Here is a 25,349-nt window from a genome sequence, read left to right on the forward strand (position 1 = left end):
ATAAAAATCAGCCAAGGAAGACATCCTAGACATAACCCTGTCTATGTCTTCACTGGACCATTCCCTGGAACAGGGTATTACTTTAGCAGGTGATTTATTTTCAAGGGTAGACTTGTGTTTGCTTGTCTGCTTAGGCTTTACAGGGGTGGAAGGCTGTGCTTTCCGCTGTTTCCCCCCTTCTCCGTGCGTGGAAAAATGTTTTCCCTGTCCCTTGGGGGCCCCAGAGACTTTCGACGCCTGGCGTCGAGGGTCTGGAAAGGTATCTGTGTGCTTCGGGCGTGGGGCCTCACTGATGTTAACCGCGGTCTCGGTATCTTGGAGCGCGGCCTGGGGGTGGAAGTCGTCTTCGTCTCCCGACGATCGAACTTCCGTTAGTGTGTGTAGCGAGGCACTCTTGGCAAGAGTGGATGATTGCCTTGCGTCGTGAGGCGATCTCGATCGAGAGCGCCCAGAGGACACCGAGTCGGACCGTTCTTTTTGTGCCTCTTTCCGGGAAGTCGACGTCGTCGAGGTCCGGTTGGTCTTAGTGTGTTTAGTGTGTGTTAGGTGTGTAGCGCTTGCGTCGCCGGGGGTCTTCCCCATAGCCGCCTTGCCGGACGACCTTCCGAGGTCGGGGACCTGCGCTCGTCGGCTGTCTTTCGACGCCGTAATGCCCTCGCCGTCCGAAAGTACGGCGTCGCTGCCATCGCTGAAGGCGCCCTCCGCTGCCATGGCCTCCTGCCTGGCGTGGTGGGCCCAACGCTTTGTCGAACGGTCCTTAAGTGTCTTAGGTTTAAACCTACTACACGCTCTGCAGTTCGCTTCGGGGTGATCCCTCGGCAAGCAGAGATTGCACGTGGCGTGCCTGTCGACCCAAGGGTATTTGCGATTGCACTTGGGGCAGAATTGAAAAGGGGTACCCTCCATACGCACCTTAAGGCAGCGGGCTGCTAAGTGTAGGAATATATATAAATGTAACTATATATCAAGAGTGAAGAGTATGTACCACCCCCCACTCTCCCTACTTGTAAGGGCCGAGGCCAGCGGCCTACTAGGCCCGGGCCGAGGCCAGCGGCCTACCGAGGCCCAGATCCGTCGTGCAGCAGTCGACGGTCGATGACTTCTCCAGCCGTCGTCGAGGTTGAGGGTCGACGTTGGGGTGGGGAAGGGAATGAATAAGAATTAAAATTATAATAACAGCAAAAGTATGGCTAAGGCCAGGGAACTCCGCAAGATGCTTCCGACCAGTATGGCGGAAAAAAACAATCTGAGGATCCTACACGCGTGAGGGATCTTGGGTACAGTGGACGTCACACTAGGGATAGTATTACTGGCACGCCTGTGTCGACGCCCATTTTCGACTTTCGAAAAACAAACTGTAATACTCCGCAGCTTCCACTAGATGTCGGCCTATGCACAGCATGTGATCTAAGCAGATTCCACAAGCCTCAGAAATATATATATATATATATATATGGGATACATTACTCACCGTAATCGTATTTCTGATGCTTGTATCTGCTTAGATTCACATGCTGTGCATAGGCCGACATCTAGTGGAAGCTGCGGAGTATTACAGTTTGTTTTTCGAAGTCGAAAAATGGGCGTCGACACAGGGCGTGCCAGTAATACTATCCCTAGTGTGACGTCCCCTGTACCCATGATCCCTCACGCGTCTAGGATCCCCAGATTGTGTTTTTCCTGACATGAGGTAGCATGAGGAGTAGCGTGAGTACAGATAGTCCAAGCAGATAGACAGAAAGGTAAGACTACAAGCAACCATGCGCCTTCTCTCGGAGGGGACGAAGGGTGGGTCGCATGTGAATCTAAGCAGATACAAGCATCAGAAATACGATTACGGTGAGTAATGTATCCCTTCTGAGGCTTGTGGAATCTGCTTAGATCACATGCTGTGCATAGATTAGCGAGCAGTACCAGAAGAAGGAGGTGGGATGTGAGAAGGGTCATGAGCAAACAGGTGTCTTAGAACCGCTTGTCCCACTTGTGTATCTGCCTTGGAATGAGTGTCAATGCAGTAATGCTGAGTAAAAGTGTGAATAGAGCTCCAAGTAGCTGCTTTGCAAATGGTGTCAAGGGGAACATTTGCAATGAAAGCCAGAGTGGCCCCAATGCCTCTGGTAGAGTGGGCCCTTGGCGTAAAAGGCAGAGTTTTTTCAGAAAGAGAGTAACACAGCTGTATACAGTTGATAATCCACCTTGAGATAGCGCCCTTAGAGACGCGATCCCCCTCTCTGCCTGTAGCTACGGAGACAAACAGTTGATCTGTTTTCCTTAGCGGTCTGGTTTTATTTACATAGTATAAGACCGCCCTACGCACATCTAGGGTGTGTAGTTTCACCTCAGCTGAGCTTTGTGGGTTTTGGAAGAAAGCCGGAAGCTCGATGGACTGGTTTACATGGAACTTGGATATGAATTTTGGTGAGAATCTAGGGTGTGTGCGTAAAACCAGTTTGTCCTTGTGGATAGTAAAGAAAGGATCTTGCACTGACAGAGCCTGAATTTCACTGACCCTTCTTATGGAGGTAATGGCTACTAAGAAGGCCGTTTTATAAGTCAGGTGTTTGAGACTACTTTTATGCATGGGTTCGAAGGGGGGCCCCATGAGCTTAGATAGCACCACATTGAGATCCCATCCTGGCGGTGGGTTCGAGATAGGAGGGTGAAGTCTCTTTACTCCTTCCATGAAGGCTTTAACCACTGGTACTTTCCACCACGAAACCTTCTTATGGGATGTGGTGTAGGCTGAGAGGGCTGCCAGGTGTACCTTCAGAGAGTTAAAAACCAACCCTGCATCCAGCAGGTGGAGCATGTATGTTACAACGTTGGAAGGAGTGCAATCAACCGGGTTGATTTGTTTACACTGGCACCAGATAACGAATCTTTTCCACTTGTCAAAGTAACAGTGCCTTGTATTTGGTTTCCTAGACTCTTTTAGAATGTCCATACACCTCTGTGGTAATTTGAGATGTCCAAACTCTATGACTTCAGGAGCCATGCTGCTAGGTTCATAGAGTTGGGTTCCTGATGCACTGTTTGACCTTGTTGCTGGGACAGAAGGTTGTACCAGGCTGGGAGTCTGATGGGCTCGCATACCGCCATCCTGCGTAGGTGTGGAAACCATGGTTGTCTCGCCCACATGGGAGCAACTAGGATGAGCGTCATCGATTCCTTGTTCATCTTGTACACCACCTTCCTGATGAGAGGAGTTGGTGGGAAAGCGTATGCAAACATCCCTGACCAGTTCATCCACAGGGCATTCCCCTGGGAGTCCGGTTGTGGGAACCTGGATGCAAATCCTGGGCATTGTTTTTTTTCGCTTGTGGCGAATAGGTCTATAGTGGGGAAACCCCACTGAGAGAAGAGATCTTCTACTACGTCTCTGTGAAGGACCCATTCGTGTTCTTCTGGGAGGGAGTCTCTGCTTAGAGCATCCGCTAGGGAATTGAGCTCCCCTGGAACATGTTGCGATGACAGGAAGATGTTCCGTCTGAGTGCCCATCTCCATATTTTCTGGGCAAGCTTGGACAGATTTGGCGAACGAGTCCCTCCTTGCTTGTTCAGATAGAACATGGCTGTCGTGCTGTCCGTCCTGATCTGCACCGACAAGTTTAGTAGATGGGGCTCGAACGCCTGCAGCGCTCGGAATACTGCCAGAAGCTCTAGCAGATTGATGTGGTTCTTGGCTACTGAGTGAGACCAGAGACCCTGAGCTGTGTGGTGGAGATGGTGAGCTCCCCACCCCGTCAGGCATGCATCTGTAGTTACCACTGCCTGTACTTCGGGATCGTAAAAGGGTTTCCCCTTTGCGAGATTCTCTCTTGTCCACCAGTGTAGGTTCTGTACAAGTGTTGGCGAAACGACCACTAGATCGTCCCACTGACCACTTGCCTGAGACCACTGTTTCGCCAACCATTCCTGCATGGGACGCATGCGCAGACGCGCGTGGGGGACCAGGTAAATGCATGACGCCATCATGCCGAGTAACCGCATAGCTTTGCGTACTGTTATCTGTTGACCTGACTGATAATGCGGAATTTGCAGAAGTATGTTCCGAATTCTCTCTTCCGAAGGGAAGGTCAATCCTTTCTGAGTATCTAGGATAGCTCCTAGAAACTGTTTTGAGGTGCTTGGCACCAGACTTGACTTTTTCTCGTTGATGGAGAAGCCTAATTCGTGGAGGAGGTCGATGGTCCTCTGAATGTTTGACCTGCAGATTCCTGGGGTTTCCCCCGTTATGAGCCAGTCGTCCAGATAAGGGTACACTGGGATTGCTTCCCTGCGTAGGTGTGCAGCTGCCACCGCCAGTACCTTGGTGAATACCCTTGGTGCAGAAGCTATCCCGAAGGGCAGTACCTTGAATTGGTAGTGGCGACTGTCCACCTTGAAGCGCAAGTATTTTCTGTGCGCCGGGAGCATGGAAATATGAAAATAGGCATCTTTCATATCCAAGGTTGCCATGTAATCCCCCTTTTTTAGGAGTGGGATTACCTCTTGTAGTGTGGTCATACGGAATTTTTGTGGCTTGACATACTTGTTGGCAGGCCGTAAGTCTAAAACTGGGCGCATTGTTAAATCTTTCTTTGGCACAAGGAAGTAAGTTGAATAGATACCCTTGTTTACCTGGTGTCCCGGGACGAGTTCTATTGCGTCCTTTTCTAGTAGAATGGCGATCTCCTCGAGGAGGATCTTCTGATGTTGTAAAGAGTGGACTTTTTGTCTTGGAGGATGGTTTAGGGGACGTTGCAGTAGTTCTATGCAGTACCCATTGGATACTGTTGACAGCACCCATCTGTCGGAAGTTATCCCTTCCCATGCCTGGGTGAAACTTGATATTCGTCCCCCTACTGGGGTTGCATGGGAAGGGACCCTGAACTGAGCGTCACTGCTTTGGTGGAGGCGTGCCTCCTCCTTTACTGGGGCTGCCTCTGCCTCTACCACGTCCTCTTTTACTACCCCTACCATACGCCTGGGTAGACTGTTGTGAGCTGGTGTTCCACTGTGTACCCTGGGTGTGGGAGTAGCTATTTCCTCTATTGGAATTTTGGCCGCGGGGGCGACGAAAATTGCCATTCCCTCTTTGGTTAGGTGGTTTGGTAGTTAACTGGCCAAGGGATTTGAGGGTGTCGAATTCTTCCTTAGCGTTTTTTAGAGCGTCCTCGACTGCCTTCCCAAACAGATCACCACTTTCCACTGGTTTGTCTAAGAGCGCAGCTTGTGTTTCTGCTTTGAATCCCGACTGCCTCAACCAAGCATGCCTTTTGATGACAGTCCCCTCTGCTATAAGTCTACCCGCATTGTCAGCGGCGTCCAGAGTTGCTTTTACAATGCAGCCTAACACGTTCCTTCCTTCCGCACAAATGCGAGCTAGCTGGCTTTTAAGGGGTTCGGGAGCAGAGTTTATTAGTGCTGCCACTTCTTCCCACTGGTGACAGTTGTAGCTAGCCAACAGTGTGGTGGAATTCGCGATTCTGGCTTGGTAGGCTGCCGTGGAAGCTACTTTCCTGCCAAAACCATAAAGTTTTTTACTTTCTTTGTCGGGGGGAGCCTCAGAGGAAGATAATGGTGTACCAGCTCTTTTGCGGGTGTTGGTTACTACTAGAGAGTCTGGCTTAAGTTGACCTCTAATATATAGGGGGTCCGACTGGGCTGCTTTAAACAGCTTCTCCACTCTCGGATTTACAGGTCTTGTCAGGTTTGGGTTGACAAGGGATGGTGCTATTCTGCGTTGAACAGATTTTAGGATGGGAATGGTCTGGGCTACTGGCTTCCTTTCCCCTATTAGTTCTTCCGCAAAGTCCCTTTCTTCCTGGACACCTTGTGTGTCTATGTGGAAGTGGTTAGCTGCCCGAAAGAGCAGTTCATTCAGGAGGGGCTGATTATCTATTGGGGAGTCAGACACTGGGGCTTCCCTTTCGACTGGTGAGTCCATTCTGAAAATATCTGGGCTATTTTCTGGCTCATCCTCGTCTTCGTCTTCGCCGTAATAATCTGATCCTGCAGGATCTTCTGGCGTGTCAATTTCCTGACCTTCTATAAGGGAAGAGTTTTCTTGGTCTGTAGGGAAGAGGTAAGAATAGGGTTTGACCTCGATGGGGTCTAAAGGCCTAAATGGTGTCTCGACCCGGGGTCTTTTATTTGAGGGGATAGGGTCCCTTGACCCTGAGGGAGAATGTTCCTGAGGGTTTAAAGCTAGGAGTTGTTCAGGGTGTCTTTCGAAAAAATTCGCCAAGGAAGACATCCTTGACATTACTCTGTCAATGTCCTCGCATGACCAGAGTTTAGAGCTTGGGGTGACCTTGCTGGGACTTTCTATGGATTGGCCCTGAGAAGACTTGGTCAGTTCTTTTGTAGTGGAGGACTGCAAGGGTTGTTTCCTTTGCTGTTTACCCCCTTCCCCGTGGGTGGAAGTGTGTTTCCCCTTTCCCTTATCTTTCGACGCCTGGCGTCGAGGATCGGAGGTGGAATCCCTGTCTTTCGAACTAGCCTTCGAAACTGGCCCCTCTTTACTCCCAAGTAATGTACCCTTTTCCTGGGGTGCAGTCTGGGGGTGGAAGTCGTGTTCGTCTCCGGACGATTGATCTTCCGGGATATTAATGGTCGAGGCACTCTGTGCAAGTGTGGAGGCTTGCCTGACGTCGTGCGGCGACCTCGACCGGGACCGCCCAGAGGACGTCCTTTCGGACCGCTCCTTCTGTGCCTCTTTCCGAGGTTTCGACGACGTCGAATCTCGGGTGGATTTTTTGTGTTTAGCGTGTGTATGTGTAACGCTTTTGTCGCCGGGGGACTTCCCCATAGTCGCCGGGACGGACGACCTTCCGAGGCCGGGGACGTGCGTTCGGCTGTCCTTCGACGCCTTGGTGCCCTCGCCGTCCGAAAGTTCGGCGTCGCTGCCGTCGCTGAAGGTACCCTCCGCCTCCATAGCTGCTAGCTTGGCGTGGTGGGCCCAACGCTTGGTGGAGCGGTCCTTAAGAGTTTTTGCCTTAAACCTGCTACAGGCCCTGCAACCCGTCTCGGGGTGGTCTCTGGGTAGGCAAAGGTTGCACGTAGCGTGCTTATCTACCCAAGGGTATTTCTTATTACACTTGGGGCAAAACTGAAAGGGCGTACCCTCCATACGCGCCTGTGGGCAGCGGGCAAGTGTATGTAGGTAATAAGGTGTCGAGTGTGGAAGTGTACCACCCCCACTCTCCCTACTTGTAGGGCCGAGGCCAGCGGCCCAGGCCCGAGCCGAGGCGGAAGCCTCAAGGCCCAATCCGTCGGGTATTCGACGTTGATCTCCTCCCCGGTTCGGCGTCGAGATGTTGATCGACGAAAGGTTGACCAAACGGGGCAAATTAGAATTAGTTTAGAGTGAAAATATGGCAAAGCCAGGGAACTCCGATGAAGTGCTTCCGACCAGAATGGCGGAAAAAAACAATCTGGGGATCCTAGACGCGTGAGGGATCATGGGTACAGGGGACGTCACACTAGGGATAGTATTACTGGCACGCCCTGTGTCGACGCCCATTTTTCGACTTCGAAAAACAAACTGTAATACTCCGCAGCTTCCACTAGATGTCGGCCTATGCACAGCATGTGATCTAAGCAGATTCCACAAGCCTCAGAAATATATATATATATATATATATATATATATATATATAATCAATTGAAGAGGATTTATCTCCCAATGTCCATGTAATATTTGGTGCATCTGTTCCTATAAAATCACACGTGGCTTTCAAGCCCCATGCTTTAAATAACACACTCCAACATGAGCGATCATTTTTCCTGTAAGTCATTGCCTCATATTTTTCCATAGTTTTATTAGTGAGCTCAGGCCTTGCATCCAGTAAGGTATCGGCGGATACTGCTGTTCCATCCTTTGATATCAACATATTTGTATTCAAATCCCCCATCACCATTATCTGTAACCCTGAGTATTTGCCAAGGCATTTCTCCATGATTGATTCCATTTCATTAGTTAACAAATATTTGAGCCTGGAGACCAGTATATGTTCCATATTAATATATGATCCATACTTTCCACCTTAATTAAAGCCCCCAGCGCATATGGTGGAATAAAGAATGTTTCAATCAGGGTGATGCCGATGCCCAGTTTAAGTGCCAAGAGTAAACCCCCCTTCGGTCGACCGATCCGGCCCTTAGAAGCCAGAATATGTAGGCACTCAAAGCCATCCATCTGGGCATTGGCAGTCATCCAAGTCTCTTGGATACATATTATGCTTTTCGTTCTTAACAACTGGCATAACTCAGTTGATGAGAATAGGTGATAGTTCCCTCTAGAATTCCATGACAATATTGTGAGGGCTGTTTCCTGATTTATGATTGTTGTTTGAGATTTTGCAGCTGGAATATTGAGTCCCGAAGGCTCAAGGCAAGCCATCTCCAGCTCGGGTCTTGTTCCTCCTGGCTTACTGCGTTTTTGTTTTTCGTTGTGACTGGTCCTCTCCTGGGGCCCGCCATGACTTGTTCCTGTGTGTTCAGACCCTTATTCACAGTATTGCCATCCCCGAAGATAAGAATGTCGAATCCCCTCATGTTAAACTGATCAAGTTCCCGCAAGACATTTTGGAATACCAAGTTCGAAAAAAAGACCAATCTTACGTGGTCCAAACAATGTGGATAGATAAAATCTACCCTTTTGATGTCTGCAGAAGTCAAATTGGCTAATATTGGAATCTCATTCAAGAGTTGCAGACTTCTATTGCGATTCATTGCAGGATGTGATCCGCAATCAAAGAGGAAATAATAGTATGCTCGGGAGTTCCAGAAAGCATGGTTTTCTCCACTGAATGTGTTTGAGTTCCGTTTCCATATAATATTTCGGAAAACGTTCCTCTAAATCTCCTTCCCCTATTCCATCCCCTGGCTCTTGATTAGGCCCGGGCACGGACCCAGATTTGGGGCCAGGATTAACTCCCCAGGAGTTTGAATCTGGGCGTCTAGGGTTCAGAGACCCCTGTTCACCCCGGTTACCATCAACTTCCTGTTGCATCATGTTAGAGGCGGATTTCTGTGGTTCAATAGATGATCTGACTTCCGGCTCTTGCAGTTTTCTATTCTTAATTGCCTCTTCCACTGCAGAGCCGATCAGTGTAGCAATCTCCTCCTTACTCAGCATAATTGGTCCCGGTGGTCGCAAAGATGGAACATCTCCAGGAGCTACAGCCTCTAAAATATGATCTGTCTTAAGTAATAGACCCTCAGACTGCGGCATTGTATCAGAATCTGCCCTCCGCAATACATCATTATTCTGCTTAAAGATCTTTGCCTCGGGATTCAAAGCGGGGTGCAAATTCTTTCCTTTTCTGCTTTGCCCCTGCAGGGGAGGCATATTATTGTCAGACAGTGAAGTTTTTATTAGAGTCATGACATCCTGTGTAGCTAATTTATCTACAGGGTTAACAGAGCCTTCTGGTATTGGGGTTTCTACAGCCATCGCTATTCTTTCTCTCAACTCTTCATCCACCACTACACTAATCAGTTGTGCTATATCGGATTTACTCATGGGTATCTTTTCCAAAGTATCAGGGTTCAACTTACTCTCCATTCCTTGTGTCTCACAGATGCTGTCTTTCTTCTGTGTCTCCCCCCTCCTTTTTTGTATTGCTAAATTTTGTCCACCCTGTATCGGTGGATCACCCTCAGCCTGATGCCTGGATGTCATTAGGTTCTGGATTGGAGACTCATGCTTACGTGAATTTGATTTCAAAAATAAGGCATAGCTTTCTCTGTGTTCCATTGGTAATGCCTCCAGACCCTTTTCGGAGATTTTTTTAATTTTTGCAGATTTAGTTTTTGTTGGTAATGCCTTATGGGTCATTTCGTCTGAGAGGAGATTAGATGGATTAAAGTAAGATCCAACCTCTTGATTATTTAACAGATCTGTGTTCTCTATTATTTCTACATCAGAGTCCATATTTTGTATCTGTTCCTCTCTGATGAAATTTCTCCAAGTATTTTTAGATATTTTATTTTTTTGATTAAATAAGGATGAGTTTCCGTTCCCTCTGTTTCTCTTTTTTGATTTTTGGATCTTTTTATTAGTGGGATTCGGAATTTCATCCTTCTCCATGCACTGTTTATTCTTGTTTGCGGATTCAGATTCCAATGGTTTTAAAACAGGAGGGATCTGTGTTTGGACCTCTCTTAAATCATCCCCACTGACCCTTTCCTTAATCAGTGTGGATCCCGGGCCCATTAGCTTTGTCTCTAGCTTCATAGACACCAACTCCAGAGTTTCTAGCCCGATTTTGCCTTGTGATAGCTGTCTACCTGTCAAAATTCGTAATTTCATGAGTTCAGTAGAGTGAGTTTTTAATTCCTGCAATATTGAACGCAGTAACCCTCCCATTTCAGAAGGATATTCTATCTGTAAATCAGATGTATTCATCGGCTCTGACAAATGTGCATCCCCATCTGCAGAGAAAAAATCTGGGGGCATATCCAAAAAAAGTCTCTGGAATCACTCCCATTTCCGCGCCCACCTCTGTCCCGGTCATCCCGGCCCAAGAAACTTCCCCCTGTAAGATCCCCCTGCAAAATCATAGATGAATGAGCCATAACTTCAGACTCCAACAGCATAGAGTCACTTGGCTCAGGAGGAGAGGGAGGGAGAGGCATGTTCATTGCCATTCTCATGGTGTTTTTTACAGGCGTAAAAATTAAGGGGGCAGACAGAATGCCGTCATAGGTTCTTATCCCCTGAGTTGTACTACTTCTGGTAGAGGGGCCAGCGGTCGAACCCTGACTATACACATATTCAACACTGTTTCTTCGCCTAGACATTCCGGCGATTTCCTGCCCCCAATGGACCCCTGTTATTATTCACTCAGATCGCCTACTCCTAAAGCTGTTCAATACAAATACATATAATATCTCTTGAAAGATTTAGGGACTTGGCCAAGGTTCAATCTCCTCCCCAGCCTATCCTATCAGTTCACACTCTTTTCAGACCCTATGCACAGAACTCTATGGGCATTGCAGGACTGGCGCACAAATTGATCCTCTATATGCATATATCAATGGCGCATTTGCAAGGCTCAGTACTCTTATTTTCCACAATCTGCCGTTAGGGGGGCTTAATTACCCCTTTATGATCCAGCCTGCCCCCTCCAGCATTCGCTTACTTCCAGCCTTGGCTCCTCCCCCTCCCACCAGAACACTCACAACCCCGATCTGTAAAGCTCCAATAAAATGCACTCACCCTCTAGATGTCCTCATTCATATGCTATGCCCTTGCCTGCCAATATCACCTGTGTGCTGCTCGCTGCACAACGAACAGCAAACAGCGTGCTTTCAGTGCTTCCGTGTGCGCGCGCATGTGCGCGCTAGACACACTGTTTTTGAAAGAGGAGTGGGCGTGTTCCCAGGGAGGGGTACGATGTTCGGCCCAATGAGGAGAGAGTTGTGAGCCAGGGAACTTCCGTGTGCCTGCAAAGGACGTCCTCCGTGTCGGAACTTTGCTGAACGGCCAGAAAGGTCCCTGCAATCAGGGACTGGCAGCTTGAATCCGTATCCAGCAGGCAGTCATAAAAGTCTCTCGCAGCAAAAAGCGTGCTTTCAGTGCTTCTGTGTGCCCTTCCACTGGACATGTGAGCATGCTCTTCGCTACCTGATTTTAAACTTAAACTGAAAACCAGTCTGTTTTCCTAAAAAAGATTATGCCCATGATCCGATGCATTCTGTTCTTCTCTTGCTCGTTGATTGTATTTGTTTGTCTTGTTAAGCGCCCATATGCCTCTGGGCTCTTGTTTCACGCTATAGAAATAAATTAAATAAATAGTGGTAGTTGTGGAGTATTACATGACTTTTTCAAACCTTGAAAAGGGATGTCGACTGGGTGCATTTGAAATACTATCCCTAGTGTGACATCTACTATACCCATGGTCCTTCACGCATCAAGGTCCCTCAGATTGTTTTGTTCCTGACAAGGGTGCATGAAGTGTTTGCGTGAGTACAAGAAAGATAAATATGGAAAAACATATATGCACCTTCAACTCCAGGGAGGGTGCATGTTAATCTAAGCAGATACAATTATCAGAAATACAATTCCGGTGAGTAATGTATGCCTTCTGAGGCTTGTGGATCTATATAAATTACATGCTAGGCATAGATTAGCGAGCAGCACCTGGCGAAAGAGGTGGGTTGTGAGAAGGTACAGCAGCAAATAGATGTTTTAATACTGCTTGTCCCAACTGTGAATCTGCTTTACTGTGAGAGTCTAGGCAGTAATGCTGAGTAAACGTATAAATGTAACTGAAAGCAGCAGCCTTGCAAATTGCATCTAAAGGAACATTTGCAATAAATGCCAATGAAGCCCCTGCGCCTTGTGGAGAGTGTATAAGATAAAAGGCCTCATTACGAGTCCGGCGGTAGCCGTGCCGGAAAAACCAGCAGGCTACCGCCGGACTCAAAATACCATTCTGCCTCCGTGATTGCCGGAATCACCAGGGAATTACAACCCCAGTGACCCGGTAATTCCTGAGGTGGAATTCCAGAAATCCCCATTCCAATGGTGTCTGATAGGATTCCATGGGGATGGGGACAATGGAAAAACACTGGTTCCGTCTATGACTGAGCCAGTGTTTCCGTTTCTTCCTGCAGGCGGGTGGCGTTACTCCAGCCAGGTCAGACCTGTCAGGAGTGACACCTACCGCCTGCAGAACTCTGAATCAGCCGGTCCGGAAACAATGGTGGTAGCGGATTTACCGCCACCCTTATTTCCGGACCAGCTGACTCATAATGAGGCCCAAAGTCTTTTCTGACAGTGAGTAGCTAAATTGGATGCATTTGACTATTAATCTTGAGATTGCACTTTTAGAAATAGGATCTCCTTCTCTGCCAACTGCTATGGAAACAGAGTTGATCTGTTTTCCTTAACGGTTTAGTTTAGGTAGTACAAAACCTCCCTCCTTACATCTAGGGTATGGAGGCTTTTTTCGGCTGAATTTTGGGGATTTGGGAATAAAATAGGGATTTCAATAGATTGGTTAACATGGAACTATGAATTTTGGTGAAAACCTAGGATGTGTTCTAAGAACCACCTTTTCTTTGTGGATGATCATGAAATTACTAGTTACTGTCTCCTTTCCTCCATACTGCATCGGCGTCCCTCGCTAGGGACGGAGTCAGAACCTTTTTCACTAGAAAAAACGTCTTCCCCTTTATATTTAGAGGCGCAGCACTGGGAGCCTAACTCCACCCACCAGCGCCACTCCTCAGTCCCCATTGACGCGCCAACAATATTTAACAATGCCTAATGACAGCGGTATTATTAGGGGGAGGATGGTGGGACATAAGGAGGAAACTAAGGACTAAGAGTATGTTAGTTACTATGGTGAATAACAAGTAATCACGGTCTCGTCCCCTTCCCTCCATACTGCACGGGTGATTACGACTGAATGTAGCCCCAGGGTGCAGAGGAGACCCTTCTTAAGCAAATAGGTTCCTTAGAACTGCCTGTTCCAAGGTTGCACCTGACTTAGAGCCAGTGTCCAAAATAGTAATGCTTACAGAAAGCCGAAGGGGTTGCCCAAGTGGCCGCCCTGCTGATGACCTGCCACGAAACCTGCTGGTGGAATGCAATGGCCATGGCCTTGGCTCTGAAAGCGTGAGCGTGCATGTTAGCTGGCAGCGGCTTGTGCTGCCCCTCGTAGGCCTCCTTGATGGCCGCAACCATCCACTGTGCAATAGAGGACTTGGATGCTTGATACCCGGGCCTGGTCCCCCGAAGGTGACAAACAGTGCGTCCGACTTTCGGAAGCCCTGTGTCCTGTCCAGACAATTTCACAGCGTGATCGACATCCAGACAGTGCAAGACTCTGAGCCTCATCCTTGGGGTCAGCAAAAAAAGTAGGTAAGACTATTTCCTCATATAGATCGAAAGGCGTGCGAGCCACTGTACGAGACCGTTCCTTGCCGGCTTCATCAGAAGGCGCGACCGGAACCGTGCCCTGCGATTGAAAAATCGCCAAAATCTGCTCCTTAAAGGAAGCCCATTCCTCCCGAATCGAGGACTTTGAGGTGCACACCACTTTCCTCGCGGCTCCATCCTCCCAGGAGGACAGGGAAGGCGACCTGTGACGGCGCTTCCTAGAATGCCGCGACGAGGCAGAAGAATGGCGGGAATCACTTTGGTACTGAGAATCCAGAGTCTTCTCCCGACGCGGAGAATCGCCCCTCGAGTCGTCGGTGGACACCCCTTTCGACGATTTAGATTTTAGGGACTTCCTGGCTTTAGAACCAATACCCACCTGAAGCTTCCCCTTATGCTCCCGCAAGGCCTTGGCAGTCAGCGACTGGCATTTCGAACAGTCGTCAGTGTCGTGACTCTCGCCCAAGCACCACAAACAAATGCGTGTCGTGATCGACATTTTAGACTTGCAGTGCCGGCAAGTCTTGAATCCAGACTGCGGAGTCGGAGGGGTTGAAGAAGAAGACATCTCTAAGATCAAACACACGAGGCGCAGCGAGTTCTCGAAGCAAACACGTTTGTGGAAAAAACGGAACTGAGGCTATGGGCGTCGTGCGTCCTATTTATAACATCCGGTGACATCACCCTCGACGGAGGCCTTAGAGGGACATCGACCCAACGTCATCGACGCAGGACGCCCTCTGCCAAAAAAGTTTCCGAAGTGCACAGCTGTGGACGTTACATGTCAAAGATGTGGAATAAATTGGAGGACACAATCCATTCAAAAACAAGTTCCTCAACACTGCCTGACAAAATGCTGCATCCGACCTGGAGCCGGCATTCAAGCAGTAGTGCTTGCAGAAGGCCGAGGGCATAGCCCATGTAGCCACCTTGCTGATAACCTGTCACAGGACGTGCCTCTGGAATGCAACCGCCGTGGCTTTAGCTCTGATTGCATGGGCATGCAGATTTGCTGGAAGAGGTTTGTGCCGCCCCTTGTACGCCTCCTTGATGGCCAAAACCATTTATCTTGCTATGGAAGCCTTGGAGCTTGACAGCCAGGCTTTGACCCACCAAAGGTGACAGAGCGTCTGATTTGCGGAAGCACTTGGTCCTGTCCAGGTAGTATCTCAGCGCAGGCCTCACGCCCAGACAGTGCAATACCCTCTCAGCGTCATCCTTGGGGTCCGCGAAGAAGGGAGTATTTTCTTACCTGTAACTCCATTTCTCCAGCGCTGGCATCTTTCATGGATTGACATGCTGTGAATATTTCCCGTCAGGCTGGGAAAACCTCAGTAACTTTAATATACCGTTTCCCGCCGAAAACCTCGACACCGAGTGTCCTATCGACATCTTTTTGGGTGCTTTAGGCTGCATCATTAGGACGTTTAGTATAAATAGCCCTGTCGAAGCGGCTTCCCTTCAGATGTAAACCTCCCAAAGGAGAGGAAACCCGAACCAAGCTTTGCCTGCTGGGGCAGCCGGCGGGCGCACGTGAATCCGTGAAAGATACCAACGCTGGAGAAATGGAGTTACAGATAAGAAACTACTCCCTTCTCCAGCATTAGATCTTTCATGGATCACATGCTGCGAATTGATTACATAGCAGTATGATAACCCATTGGTGCATGATGGGTAAACAAAACCCCCACACCCCAGGCCATGTCAATCAACAATATGAAAAATCATCCAATAACAGTAATGATAAATACCATTAGAAGAAACCAAAACCCCGGAAGCTGCGGGGCTTACCTTGTTGGAACAGGCGTTGAGGAACTGCACGTCCCACCTGCACATTTTCCACATGCTGCTGCCCCAGAAAGAAGTGTCACACCGCCCATGTTGCCGCTTGGCAAATGTCACTGATCGGTATACCCGCCCAAAGCTCCGCTGACGCTGTGGATCTTGTAGAATGGGCCTTAGGAGTGGCCGGCAAAGGCTTGCCAGCTTTCCCAGGGAAGAAGGAAATCGTAGAGGAGCCCAAACGGAAAAGTCCTTGCTTAGAAATAGACCTCCCTCTGTTGGAGGGGCCAAAAGCCACAAATAGCTGCCTCTTCTTCCTGAAGACCTGAGTCTGTTCGAGATAAAACTTCAACGCCCTCTTGACGTTCAAGTAATGCATCGTCTTTTCCGCAGGACTGGTAGCCTTAACAAAAAAAGTGGCCAAGGCTACCGTAGAGTGCATGTGAAGCTCCAACGTAACTTTTGGGATTAAGTGAGGATTAGTCGACAGGAGAACCTTGTCCCTCATGAATCGCAGATACGGCGCGTCGATGACCAGAGCCTGAAGTTCAGAAATCCTCCTGGCAAATATAATAGCCACCAGAAAAGCGACTTTCCACATGAGGAAATTCACTGTCGCCATAGGTTCAAACGGCGGCTTCATTAGAGCTGAAAGCACCACATTGAGACTCCACACCGGAGCAAACTTCTTCGGGTGAAACGTCCTGAAAAGGCGTTTGAGGAAGTGTTTGACCAACCGGTCACTGCACAGAGGTGTAGAGTTGCGCCATCTCATGAACCTGGAGATGGCAGCCAAATGCACCTTGATTTAAGACGCCAGCCCCCCCCCCCTCTTTCGCCAGCAGCAGCAGATACGGTAGAATTTGAGCTGGCGATACCTCCAAGGGTGGTAGGCCTGGCTGCTCCGCGCACCAGGCACAGAACATAGTCCACTTTCGACTAAGACACGTTGGATTATGGTGCCCTCGTTGCAGCCAAAATCCAACGGCAATCGGGCGGCTTCCTTAGATGTCCAAATTCGCAGTGGTCAGGAGCCACGCTGCAAGACAGAGGCCTGGTCGTGATGCCACACCTTCCCATCGTCCTGCGACAGCAGATCCGGCTCTGACCCCAGATGAAGAGGGCCGTCCACTGTAAGGTGAAGCAGGTCTGAGAACCAGGTCTACCTGGGCCAAAACGGGGCCACCAAGGTCATCTTGTACTGGACCTTGCGACCATCTGGATCGTTCTCTGGATCAGAGGAAACACGTACATGAACAGGCCGGTCCATAGGAATGAGAACACGGCCCTCTCGAGCCTGGATGAGCCACCCTGCTGGAGAGGGCACCGCTTGTTTTCCAGGCTGGTGAACAAATTAAGAGGGGGAAACCTCCATTGCTTGAAAATCCTTGCCACCTGGGCATCCTTCAGTTTCCATTCGTGCAACTGACTTGCGTCTCTGCTGAGAGCATCCGCCTGAACATTCTGAATACCTGGCAAATGGTAAGCAATGATGTGAATCCTGTGAGCAATGGCCCAATGCCAGACCGCCTGAGCCACCCAGGACAGGGGCTGAATGCGCGCCGCCCTGCTTGCGCAGATAAAACATTGTGGTGGTGATGTTTGTTAGAATACGGACCGCTGTACCCTTAATGAGAGGCAGAAAAGACTTCAGAGCCCAGTGTACTGCTCTCAACTCCAGAATGTTGATGTGCAATGATGTCTCCTTGAGGGACCATAAACTATGGACTTGAAATTGGTCGCGGTGCACCCCCTAACCCACTTGGTAAGCGTTGGTCACAATCGTGTCCTGAAAAATCGGGCTCCACCAGGTGCATGCCCCTCACTATGTTGTCGGGGAACGTCCACCACTGCAGGGCATCTGCCAGAGCCCGGGAGATGACTACCTTGTCGGTGCAGGAAGCGAGGCTCTGTGACCACCTGGAGGCGAGAAACTCCTGCACTGGCCGCATTAACAGTCGACAATTCGGGATGGAGGATGCCATTGATCCAAGAAAAGACATGTAACCTCGGACCGTGACCGACGTACCCAGCACCCACAAGGCCACGCTGGAGATCAGGTTCTGAATTCTGTCGACAGGTGGCTTCAAATTGAGCTGCGTGTGAAACTGGGCCCCGAGGAAAACCAAGTCCCTGGATGGCATCAGACAAGATTTTGCAAAGTTGGCCGCAAAGCCCAGCTGCTGTAACAGGAGCATGGATGCATGGAAAGACTCTGACATCCCCCGAGGAGTCGCTCCTCTGACCAACCAGTCGTCCAGGTACAGATAAACATGGAGCCCCTCCCTGCAGAGGAAGGCTGCCACCGGAGCCAGGCACTTGGTGAACGTCATGGGAGCCGACTTTAGGCCAAAGAGGAGAACCCGAAACTGGTAATGTTCGTCGCCTACCATGAAGCGTAGGCACTTGCGATTTTTGGGCAGCATCGGGATGTGGAAAAATGAGTCTTCGAGATCCAACAACGCCAAGAATTTTCTCGGCTGGACCGAGCGTACAATGTCTTGTAACATCAGCATCCTGAATTTCTGGCACTTCAGATTTTTGTTTAGTGGCCGAAGGTCCAGAATGGGGCACCACTTTCCATTTGTTTTTTTTTTATTACACTGGGAGTAAACCCCTACATCGGGACTGGTTCTATCGCCCCTTTCTCCAACATTAGACGCACCTCTTGCAGCAAAACCTGAAGATGCGGCTGTGAAACCTTCACTGGTGGAATAGGGAGTTGCGGACGCCGAAACTCTGAGTGGCTGTATTATACGTCATCCAGCACCCATTGGTCTGTCGTAATTAAACACCACTCGTTGACATGTCGCGTCACTATGCCCCCTAGTTGACTGCCCATATGGCAGTCATTGCTGAGGCTTGGACTGCCAGCCTCTATTAGCTGAGGCGGCTGGACTCCTCTTCCACTGCACTTGATAGTCTTTGTTCCGCTGCGCTGACTGTAAAGAACGTCGGAACCCTTGGGAGGAATAACTGGGGTGACCGTAGCCCTTGTCGTGAAAACTGGCAAACCTGGCATTCCCTGAGGCTCACCAAAATGCACGAAAGGGGCAAAAATAAGTGTCCACTCTGCAGCGTACCCAATGATCTTGCCATATCAGAATCCTCCTTCATACCTTTCAATGCCTCGTCAATTTTCCCCAAACAGCTGCTCGCCTTCACAGGGCAGGTCCATCACTTTAGGCTGAAAATCGGTACAGCGCAGCCAGGCCTGCCTCCGGAGAACAACCCAATTGTTTATCTGTTTGAACCCAGATTCCACCAGGTCCACTGCAATATTAATGCTAGGGTTGGAGGCTGCCTCCCCCTTCCGAACCAGAAGCATTGCTTCCTTCCTTTGTTGCTCAGGCAGATGATCCAACAATGGAGACAACCGGTACCACATTTCCCTGTTGTAGCGAGTTATAATGGCCAACGACGTCAGGCACTTGCATGAAGACTCCAGGGCTTTAAACTTTTTCTCTAAGCAGCCTTTGACCGCAGGCTTCGAGAACGGATGGCGCATCGTGAGGAGACCTTGCCACACGTGGTACAATACGGGGACAGAGAAGACAGCCTTCCGTATCTTTCCCATATGATCAAACAAAAATAAAAGTTGTTTTGCTCCTCTTCTGAAGTAAGACCAAACTCTCGACAGGCCTTCGCCATCATGTCATGGAAAGCACCCACATCATCCGGCGGAGACAGCTGAGCCGGCTACTCTGGGTATCCACCTTCGGGTCTGTATCCCAGGTATCTGCCCGCCTGGGCGGCGACGACACAGCCGACAAAGTGTCGCGTGGAACACTTTCAGGATCAGAATGCACCAGCTCCCCTTCTTCTGGATGTCCCAGGGGACGGGTGAAACCTACCGGAGAGAGCACCAGTTGCCGAACAATAGGTGACTTCCGCGGGAGGCCCTGGCGAGGCACCCACACCCTCTTTCTGTCTCGGCACACCCCGCTCCTCTTGCTCCATGGTCCCCACAGGACTTGGAGGTACCGGGAGTCGCGCATCCAACTGACCCAAGAGCGACTGCAGCGTGTTCAGCACTTGCATTGACAGCAACGAGTGCAGATTTACCAATGGATACTGAGGCGGGACGGTCCCTAATCCTCACGACGTGGACGGCCCTGCCGGCTGAAGATCCATCACCGACGGATAAAAAAATGGATGAGACTCCTCTTCTGGACTCGAGTCCAAGTTATATGGCGTGTGGTCTTGCTGAAGTATCTCCAACGGGAGCAAAGGCCCAAAGCCGGAACCAAAACTGCCACGGCACCTCCGATGTCAACAGACCACCTTCGGGCCCTAGCAGAGCTGAGGACTTCAATAGCTGCGCACTAGCCGCAGCTGAAGTCGATGAGGTATCCAGCCCGGTCGACGACTGTGGCATCATCACAATGGTCGACTAAGGAATAGAAAGCAGCACAACCACCGTCGATGCAGGGTCTCACGTCGACGAACAAGTCGGCGACGGAATCGAGGCTGACACCGGCCTGGCCTACTCCGGTGAAGCGGGCTGCTAGGACTTGGAGCTGAATCGATGCATGGAAGACTCACAGCCTGAAGAACAACGGTGCCGCTCCTTTGAAGACTAGTGCTTCGTCAACAAGGAGGAAGCGCGTGACTTTGACTTCTCTAAATCAGCCGTCGAGGATTTGAGCGACACCGCCCTAGAGTTCTCCAGCCTGGCACTTTAATTCTTTGCGTCTTTTCCTGAGAGGGGCCTCCCAACCCTCTACCCCTAGGCACTAGCCTGGTATCCGACCAGACGACTCACTGCCTTTACCCATAATTAACGCTGGGCCTTCCTTCTGCTTCTTAGAAGGGGCTCCGCCGATTTCACCCTTGGGTGCGAAGACGACCCTTTCACTGCCGTAGCAGAGGACTTGCCACCGGGGGCTGAACCAACTTCCTAACACATGTAAGTACACTCGTTCAACCAGCAAATTAACCGCCGTTTTTTTTTTTGGGAGAACCCTTGACAAATCGCATAGTTGTCCGCCGAATGATTGGGAAACAGACAGTCAGCATGCTCATCCTCTTCGTAGACGTTCGAGGCCGCAGGTCTCACACGGCCGAAAAAATGATTTCTCTAGGTCCAGTGATGTCATGATGGGCCCGAGAATACACAGATCAGCGAAGGCACGTGTAAAACACGAAGAGCAATTTTCTCAAGAGAAAACACAAGGTGATCCCAACAGTTTGGAGACTGTTGAAATCTGAAGTGAAGCCACGGGGGCAGGGCTATTTATACTAAACGTCCTATTGGTGCAGCCTAAAGCACCAAAAAAGACGTAGATAGGACACTCAGTGTCAAGGTTTTCCATAGGAAAACAATATATTAAAGTAACTGAGGTTTTCCCAGCCTGACGATGGGAAATATTCACAGCATGTGAATCCATGAAAGATCCACTGATGGAGAACGTTGGTAGCACTATCTCTTCATTTAGGTGAAAAAAGGAGACAACCTTAGGTAAGAAGCGGGGTGAGTTCTAAGCACCACCTTGTCCTTATGAAAAGTAGTATAAGCCACAAGCGCCTGGATCTCACTGATCCGGCGTGCCGAGGGAAAGCCCACCAGGAGGGCTATCTTAATGGTGACTAGCCTGATGTCCGCGGACGCCATAGGTTCGAATGGTTTATGCGCCAGGGCGCCCAAGACACCATTGAGGTCCCACACCGGGTTTGGTTTCTTGATAGGTGGATAAATACTGGTCAGGCCCGCCAAGTGTCTTTTAACCACCGGATGAATAGACCTCCTCCTCCGAGTTCCTGTAGGCTCCAATAGCCGTCAGATAGGTGCAGCATGTGTCTACCTGCACCACCGAATGTGAGAGGTGCGCAGAGAAGGATAGCACGTCGCCCAACGAGCAGGTCAACAGAGGGACCTCTTCTGATTCGGGCCAGTGACAAAATCTCATCCACTTGCTTTTGTACTGGCTCCTGGTAGCATCGCTCCTAGCCAGTTGTATAATGTCTAGGTTAGCTTGTGACAGATGCCTCAGTGTGACTTGTTCAGAACCACACTGTGAGGGGGGGCGGGATGGATGACTGTGCCTACCTGCTGAGAGAGTAGGTGTGCTGGGCCTAGCGGAAGGTGCACCGGGGCCTGATCCGACAGGCTGAATAGTTCAGAGAGCCATGTTCTTGCTGGCCACCCGAGAGCTATCGGGATGATATGGATGTGCCGGGCCCCTGGATCTGGCAGATTACACTGTGGACCAGGGGAGTGGGAGCAAAGGCAGAACGCATTCCTGTTGTTCTACTGGATCTGCATCATGTCACCCAGAGAGCCCCCGCCCTGTCTCTGCCAGGACGAAAACTAGGGGCACCTCCTGTTGGATCAGGTGGCAAAGAGATCCTGCTGAGGATGACCCCAGCTGTCTACGATCCCCTGAAAGACCTATTCACCCAACTGCCATTCGTAGTTGTCCGCACCCAGCCTGCTGAGCCTGTCCGCCTCCCGGTTGAACTCCCCCAGGAGGTGAATTGCTGCCGGTTGCATATTGTTTACCAGAGCCCACTCCCAAATGTTGACTGCTAGAGTACAGAGGGAAGGAGACCTTGTGCCACCCTGCTTGTGTACGTAATACATGCTGGTGGAGCCGTCCATCTGAATGAGGATCGCCTTGCCGCTGAGCATCTGGAGGAAGGCTTTGAGAGCGAGCCAGATGGCCATCGAATCGAGCCAGTTGATGAGGGCCGCCTGCTTCTGACGGGACCATACCCCATGGACACTGGATGCCCAAGGTAGCTCCCCAGCCCTCTAGGGATGAGTCCATGGTTATGGTGACCTGAGGTACTGGTTGACAGAAGGGCCTGCCTATCCGCAGGTTGTTGCCCGTGCTCCACCAGACTAGCTCCTGGTGGAGATGATGTGGGATGCTGACCAGCTCCACCTGGGAACCCCTCTCCTGACTCCAGGAGGCTGCGAAGTGCAACTGCAATCGCCTAATTCTGAGCCTTGTATGCGGCACTGCAAGGAGACATGCCGCCATGATGCCCAAGAGGTGCTGGTACCACCATGCCAAGGTTACTGCTCTGAGAAAATGCCCCGTGACCCCCTTTCATGGCTGCTGTCTTGTCGGCTGAGGGGGAAATCCTCTCGGAGCTAGTATTCCAAGTAAGGCAAAGGAAGGCTAGACTCTGCGTGGGTGCCAACTATGACTACTTGGAGATTAATGGAAAATCCCAGCTCGTGCAGTGTATTCATGAGGGCGGAGGCAGTGTGCCTGACTGCATCCAGAGACCTTGCCCTGACTAGCCAGTCATCTAGATATGGATAGATGTGATGCCCCTATGCCCTGAGTAGTGCTGCCACAGCGTTCATCAGTCTTGTAAAGACATTGGGGGTCGAAATGAGGCCAAAGGGTAGAATCTTGTATTGGAAGTGAAAACCCATGAACCTGAACCTCAGAAAGGACCTATAGGGTTGAAAGATCGGTATGTGTAGATAGGCATCCTTCAGATCCAGGGAGCAGATCCAGTCTCCCACACACAATGTCCCAGCTATTGGTGCAGGGGTAACCATCTTAAACTTTTGGAGAGGAAGGAAAAGATTCAAGGTGGAAAGGTTCAACACAACTCTCAGGCCAGCCTGGTTCTTTTTGTGTATGGTGTAATTCGTGAATAGAAGCCAGACCCCGCTGCGAAATGGCCTCTCACAACTGCCGACTCACTACGAGCGAGCATATTTCCCCCAAAAGAGTTGCTGTACCAATCTGTGGGAGCGGAGGGGAGGAGAAGGAGGGACATGGAGCCAGAAGCCTGCGGATACTACGGAGAGGATCCATGGGAATGTGAACATTGTGCGCCAGCGGTGAGAGTGAAGGGCAAGCCTGCCCCCCCACCAGAGACTTGTGGATCCAGATGGATGTGTCACGATTTCTTGCCCTCTGAGGCAGGGACTGAGGAGGGGGACTGGATGTTAGGCAGAAACCTGTGCAGTTCCCTTTGGGAACACTGCAAAAGATTTAGGACTACAGGTGTTAGCAGTAAACCCACTTGGTAGCAGTCTGTACCACCCAGATTTACCTGGTAGCTGTGGCTGAGCAGTCAGACTTCCCTCAAGAAGAGTTAGGCAGTATGCAAAGTATACACAATAGGCACTCAGACACAATAATATAAGCAAACACTGACCAGAGCTTTGGTATCAAAGTATATAATTATTTATTTAAAAACACACTGTTTGAAACACTCCAGCACTCCAGGCGGGACACAGTACCTTAAGTGGGAAGGATCCTCCAGCAGTGGCAGTTGTTCCTGGTAGTGGGTGCAAGTCTTGTCGTCGTCAAGGGGAAGAGAGGATCTCGACTTGGGGGAAAGATGAAGGTCGTTGCACTGCCAGGGAAGAAACCAGCCGCAGAGTTTTCCGGTTAAAGGTATTACCCTTTATTTCGCGGTTGTGGTAAAACGTGGTATTCTGGTTGCCGTGGCACATGCAAGGCGGCCACAAGATGCGTCGGGAAGGCAAAAAGACGGTGAAATTGGTTATCCCCACTAGTCAAAGGAAGAAGACTCTCCGGCGGGAGATCTCTGTCGTTGGGAAAAGTGGTGAGACGGTCCAGCAGGGCTCCACCGGTGGTGTCGTCGTGGCAGGTCGGCTCAGCTTCTCCCTCGTTGGATTCTTAGGTCCTGTGGCGACTTCTAAAGTTCCAGTCCCCAAAGCCCTGCTTTTATGCAGAAAACCCCCATTCACTCAGCCTAGCTATCACTCAAACATGCTAAGTGGTGAGCCGGCCGGCTCACCACTTTGGCCAATCAGGACGGAGTGCGACTTGAGTTGCCTAGGCAACTCAGTCCAGGGTGCCTAAATCCCCCTCCACCCCTCCTAAGTACCCCAGACAGAGTGGCACCACTTTGGAGGGCTTCTGTGGAGAAGCCCGCCAAAAAGTGGAACAAAGGGCTCGTCTTGGGTTGGAGTCACAGAAGAGAACACAAACGCCATTTTAGAACTGAGTTTTGGCAAAAAATACCAACCGGAGAATTAATATTAAATAAATAAACCAGCGGTATGTTCGAGGCTATCTTAAATAAATAAAGATAGAAGCCTCGAACAATGGGAAAATCCCATAGAGAAATATTTGCAGTTGAATATATAAAAAGTAGTATCCACTGCCACCAGCCAAAACTCGATCAGGGGGGACGGAGACGTGCCCCCTCGACTAACAGACCCTGGGGCAATCGAATTGCCCCAGCCAGTACGTCCACAATATGATGGTTTGTACTGGTTCTGTTCAGAATTCAAGACTAGTAAAGTCAATGGTGACTTTACATGCCCTGGGAGACAGTAGTTAGTCCCAGGGTATGGAGTCTATACTGAGGGGTCACTATGACACCCCTGTGTTACTGCACTGAGGGTGCTGTGCAACACATCACAAAAACACATGAAGCCCTATGGAGTAAAAGACCCCATAGCCCATTAGACACATCTAGAGTCAAAGAAACACACTCAAATCATGCCCAAGAGTGAAGGTAAAAGAGTCTCACTCTTGGCAGGAGAAAAAAATAAACCCCAAAAATCCAGCAAAGCTGCTGAGGGACTCACTAGGTTAGGAAATTCAGCCTAACCAGAGAATTCTCCCTAACACTGGAAAAAGCCCTTAGGAGCTGTATTGTGCTGCTTGCGACTGTGCTGGCTCGGGGATCAGTCCAGTTGTCTGGACAGCATTTCTTGGAAATCCCTGAAGCCTCCGACGGA

General features: G+C 50.0%; 1 protein-coding gene across 1 annotated transcript in view; it reads right to left on the reverse strand.

Moving 5' to 3' along the window:
- The window catches only part of IPO4 (importin 4), a 3,008,003-nt gene that overhangs the window by 2,158,686 nt on the left and 823,968 nt on the right, over window positions 1-25,349 (reverse strand). The gene's annotated exons all lie outside the window — the stretch shown is intronic.

Source organism: Ambystoma mexicanum, chromosome 13, assembly GCF_040938575.1.
Source record: "Ambystoma mexicanum isolate Mex_15411 chromosome 13, UKY_AmexF1_1, whole genome shotgun sequence".
NCBI classification, from domain to species: Eukaryota; Metazoa; Chordata; class Amphibia; order Caudata; family Ambystomatidae; genus Ambystoma; species Ambystoma mexicanum.